Source organism: Rutidosis leptorrhynchoides, chromosome 7 (assembly GCF_046630445.1).
Source record: "Rutidosis leptorrhynchoides isolate AG116_Rl617_1_P2 chromosome 7, CSIRO_AGI_Rlap_v1, whole genome shotgun sequence".
Classification (NCBI taxonomy): domain Eukaryota; kingdom Viridiplantae; phylum Streptophyta; class Magnoliopsida; order Asterales; family Asteraceae; genus Rutidosis; species Rutidosis leptorrhynchoides.
This window is the reverse complement of record NC_092339.1, coordinates 5,970,402-5,976,401: the sequence shown is the minus strand read 5'-3', so window position 1 is coordinate 5,976,401 and position 6,000 is coordinate 5,970,402.

Here is a 6,000-nt window from a genome sequence, read left to right as displayed (position 1 = left end):
CCCATGTGATCGCATGGGATTTGTGCTTCAAGGCCATGCGATCGCATGGCCCTCTGATCCAGCTCACAAACTTTTGTTTTCTTGTTTGTCGACATATTATTTAAATATATATAATATATTTAATATATATAATTAATTATATATTATATTAAATTCATGTGCATAGTTGACCTGTAATTTTTGTTCCGATGACTCGTACGTTGTTACTCAACTTATGTCCCGGTTTCGGTTTCTCAAATGCATTTTCGTACACTTAGAAAACTTGCATTTTACGTTTCGTGACACGTACCTTTGTCAAAATATAGCCTTAAATTATCCATAAACTATATCACTCAAAGTATATCTTAATCTTTCGAGTGTTTTGGTCATTTACTTCTATAAATCATTGTCTCGTTATTTATTAATATAATAGTATTTATCAAATGTTTCATAACCAAGTTAATATCTATTCTCAATATTTTTAAACACGTTTTAAAATATACGTCGCAAGTTATTCATACAATTAATATTCCAACTTATCATATATATTTAAATAAATATTTAAACCAATAAGTTTAATGTACGGTATTAAACAATTAATACATTGTTACGTTTTCGAGTTATAGTGTATATATATATATATATATATATATATACATATAATTGTTCGCGAATTGTCAAGAACAACCGAAAGGTATTTGAATATATGAAAGTAGTTCAAAAATTTTGAGATTCAGTTTACAGACTTTGCTTATCGTGTCGAAAATGTTAATCATACAAAGATTAAGTTTAAATTTGGTCAGAAATTTCCGGGTCATCACATTTAATCCCGAGAATAAAAGGAAGGAAATGTTAGGAATTGTCCACCCTATAATATGTATGTCGGTGTATATCGATCCATTTGAGCAAGAACTAGAAAAGAGACATATCCATTTACTAAAAGCTACACTTAAAAAAGAATTAAGTAGTGACGATCGGGTGAATGTAAACTTTAAACCCATTGATATATCATACACCACCCGAGATATAAATAACTGGCTCACTATTTTAATTCGTGGAACTTATTCTACCGACTTCACATGTCGTCAGCTAAGTGTGGGGAAGTTTAACCCCACTTAACGTTAAATTAGGGGTTCGGGTTAGTGCATAACTCGTTAATAAAAAAGCACGATTAGGGTAAAAGACGCATTTTCAAAAATTATCAAACAGTTCAGAAAAGCAACCGTTTTTGAAGAAAAGAAAAAAAACTTGTGTGATAAAACAAGAAGGAATGAACGATGAGGTGCACCATCTATCATCCTGCAAATTTATGGTATCTTTAACTACTTTCTACACTAATCACCCTCATGAATTTATAATTATAGTCTGATTTCATGCAAATGAGGGCATTGCATGATCTTAAGTGTGGGGAAGGGTTATAAATTCTCTCGGATTTACACTTGGTTTTATTTGCCAAATTTTGTGAAAATTTGAAAAAATTTCAACTAAATGAATTCAAAATCATGTTTATATATATTTATGAACGGTGAAAACTAGGTGTTAATACCGAAATTATCGTTACCTCGGGAAGGACATAAATTGAGAAACACCCTAAAACGTTTGAATTCATTTAAAATGAAATAAAGCAGAATAAAAAGACAAAGAAAGAAACTAAGTGTGGGGAGAATGTACCTAGTTATTCAATTAAAAACTATCTAGCACATGTTTCTGTAAAGTTTATTGCAGGTGCTTTTGTTTTGGACTAAATTAACTATTTTACCCGATGAAAGAAAAGAAAAGATGGATCTACACGATGAATCAATTCCATCATTAAAAGGAAGTAAAGTCTTCCGAAAAAGACACGCGCTTCTTGATTTAGGTCAGGAAGTTGTCGTCCAGACCAGCTGTAGGTTGACGAAAAATCTAGAAAAGTCAACACTAAAATCAGCAGGAAATCCACGGACCTCAGCATAAAACAGGGTCGCCAGGTGGTCAGACTTATCCTAACCATGAGAGGATCTGTCTCGTAAAATGGGGAGGGCGCCGTGCAAATTAGCTTGATAAGACTAATGAATCAGATCCCCAGAAAGGATAATCTCCTTAAAGATTAAAAATCAGCTTTTAAGACTGATATTACTCAATCCTTGAGATTGACCTTAAAGATTGAGAATTACAAACTCATGGAATTCGATGATATCTAAACTCGAGCTTGAACGAGAAAATATTTTGATCAAAATTATAAACCGATTTGTTTTCTGAAAAACCATTTTCAATGCGTTCATTACCATTGAACGTAAAATCCTAGGAATTCACCTGGAATTCATTAGGTCACCTGAACCAAATCGGGTGTCAACCGTAAGAACGGTGGTTGCATAGCATGGTCGAAGACAGGACCTTGTGCCAGACCGAAAAATCATAGGATGATCTTTACTATTGCTCCTTGATGTGGTAGCGTGGGGGTACGTGATAGTACTATATTTTACTATGAAATACGTTACAAATTACACAAGTTTTAATTATTTATTTACAAATGGGATATACCTAAACCTTGCTACAACACTATAGGCAGTGTACCTAATCGTAGAGTAGTATAGTTTTTAGTAAGTCCGGTTCGTTCCACAGGGAGCGGGCTTATTGCACACTATATTTTTAAACAACTATATTTGTACAAAATATATATAATTATATATAATAATATATAAAAGGGGGTTTACCGTTTAATGACCGGTTTGTCGATTTATATTTTAAGCGAAGCGTATAGTAAATGACGACATTTAAATAACAATATAAAATAAATAACAATAATTAAAATGACAATAAATAAAAGTACGAGGAAAAATGAAATAAAATATATTATGCTTATTTAAACTTCCGTAATCATGATGTTTGACGTGTTGATTATTTATTTATTCCCATGGGTTAATTGTTCTTTGTCCTGGATTATTTAATACGTCTATCTGGTTTTTGTCCATAATAGTCCATCGGTCATAAATATAAAGTGCGAGTGTCCTCGTCAAATTACCCTTATACCCGAAGTCAAATATTCCAACTAATTAAGGATTTAAACTGTGACGCAGTTATCACTTCTGTCAACAATTACACCAGTTATCACTGTATGTAATCTACCCCTGTTTTGATTAGATATGAATATTAATTTACCCACTTGATCAGTTTGAATAATCAATTACCCAATCCGAATAATTAATTAAATGATTATAATAGATTCCATATGAACGTCACTAAATAGGACAACCATAATCATTATTAATTATTAGGATAATTAATTTGAAGATAGGTTCGACAGACTCCAATGAGTTGTCACTCAATTAGACAATACCCCCCATCTATTAATAGTCAATAGTCCAATTTCCACAAGTGTCGGTCTTTTGCCCAAACCTTAATTATGGTACAAAGCCCAATTACCCAATTTTAGTAATTAGCCCAACATCATGATTACTTCGTTTTAAATAAGCATAATAATAACTTAGCTACGAGACATTAAATTAAAAGGGAAAGACATAACTTACAGTGGGTATTAATATCGTAGTATTACACGGGCAGAGTCTTGACTTAAAACCCGTAAATCATTTGTTACAATACTAAACTAAATCATAATTATTAAAATTATAATTAAAATTAAAATTATTTATTTATGTTATATGTTTACAGAGAAGGAAAAGAAAAAGATGTGTTTGAGTTCGTGCATAAACTGCCTTTTTATAGGCATTTGGCCAGATTTTTACTGCCATGCGACTCGCATGGGTTTATGCCTATTTGCCATGCGACTCGCATGGCCACGCTGGACAGCTCACATATCTTTTGTCTTCTTGTTCGTCGACATATTTATTAAATATATATAAAATATAAATAATTTTAATAATTATTTATATATTATATTATATTTATGTGCATAGTAGACTAGATATTTTTGGTCCATTGCGTCGGGCGTTTCTTCTTGGCTCGGGTCCCGGTTCCGGATTTTCGGACGTCCTTTCGTACTATTTTATATCGTGTACTTTGCGTTCCGCAACTTGTACTCTTGTCATTTTTAGACGTTCTTCATCAATAATTTGAACCTTTTTATTTGTATCTTGTATATTTGAGCTTTTTGGACCTTTGTGTCTTTAATTCGTCGTTTTCGCCTTTTGTCTTCGCACTTATTTAATATAAACGAATATCACTTGAAAATGGAACAATTGCAACTAAAATCTTGTCTTTCTTGGGAGATTTTGCTATGAAATATATGTTCCTTTTTAGCCTTATCAATATCCCCACACTTGAGCGTTGCTTGTCCTCAAGCAATACAGTCTTGAAATAATATAATACATCACACGAATCACTTCTTTATTCTTCACACTTTGTACATCAGTGATTTTGATAGAGCGGTATAAACAATGATATTAACAATAGAACCATGGTTAAAGGTGGGTGTGTCATCCACAGTTGCCTTGGGTTTAGGTCAACGACACTTGCAATCAAATAGCCGATTTACTTTCGGTTTCCAAAGCAAAGTGCACATTTAAAAGGCGGTTTACAGTCCCACATGACTATAAAAATGTAGATCCTTTAGGAAATTGGATCTTTATGAAAACATTTGATCTTTTAAAAATTCAAGCTAGATTTTACCCTAGACAAGTTTTCTGATTTGACCCACCATCGGTGTTGCAAAATATATTTGTGGATCAATATTTTGGCTAAAAACATTTAGGTTCGTGTAATCCACTGCTATCCCTGTATCGGAAAGCACACATCCAATTTACTTGTTCCGTATATTACCTTTCGGTAAACTACCGTCCGGTTGTAAAGGAAAGCGATGAACAAGAAACTGTTAAGGCAATGTCCCATGACATGCAGATGATTATGGTCTTTTGACGTGTCGGATGCTAGTACTATCCTTGGTAGGAGCAATAGTAAAGATCATCCTATGATTTTTCGGTCTGGCACAAGGTCCTGTCTCCGACCATGCTATGCAACCACCGTTCTTACGGTTGACACCCGATTTGGTTCAGGTGACCTAATGAATTCCAGGTGAATTCATAGGATTTTACGTTCAATGGTGATGAACGCATTGAAAATGGGTTTTCAGAAAACAAATCGGTTTGTATTTTTGATCAAAATATTTTCTCGTTCAAGCTCGAGTTTAGATATCATTGAATTCCATGAGTTTGAATTCTCAATCTTTAAGGTCAATATCAAGGATTGAGTAATATCAGGCTTAAATGCTGATTTTTAATCTTTAAGGAGATTATCCTTTCTGGGGATCTGATTCATTAGTCTTATCAAGCTAATTTGCACGGTGCCCCCCCATTGTACGAGATAAATCCTTCTCATGGTTAGGATAAATCTGACCACATGGCGACCCTGTTTGATGCTGAGGTCCGTGGATTTCCTGCTGATTTTAGAGATGACTTTTCTAGATTTTTCGTCAACCTACAGCTGGTCTGGACAACAACTTCATGACCTAAATCAAGAAGCGCGTGTCTTTTTCGGAAGACTTTACTTCCTTCAAATGATGGAATTGATTCATCGTGTAGATCCATCTTTCTTTCAAATATATTACAGTAAACCGGGTAAAATTGATTAGTATCATCTAAAACAAAAGTACCTGCAATAATCTTGTACAAAGATATGTGATAGATAGTTTTTAATTGAATAACTTGGTACATTCTTCCCACACTTAGTTTCTTTCTTTGCCTTTTTATTCTCCTTTATTCCATTTTAAATGAATTCAATCGTTTTAGGGTGTTTCTCAATTTATGTCCTTTCCGAGGTAACGATAATTTCGGCATTAACACCTAGTTTTATCGTTCATAAATATGTATAAACATGATTTTGAATTCATTTAGTTAAAAAATTTTAAAATTTTCATAATATTTAGAAAATAAGCCAAGTATAAACCCGAGAGAAATTATAACCCTTCCCCACACTTAAGATCATGCAATGCCCTCATTTGCATGAAATCAGACTATAATTATAAATTCATGAGGGTGATTAGTGTAGAAAGTAGTTAAAGATACCATAAAATTGCAGGATGATAGATGG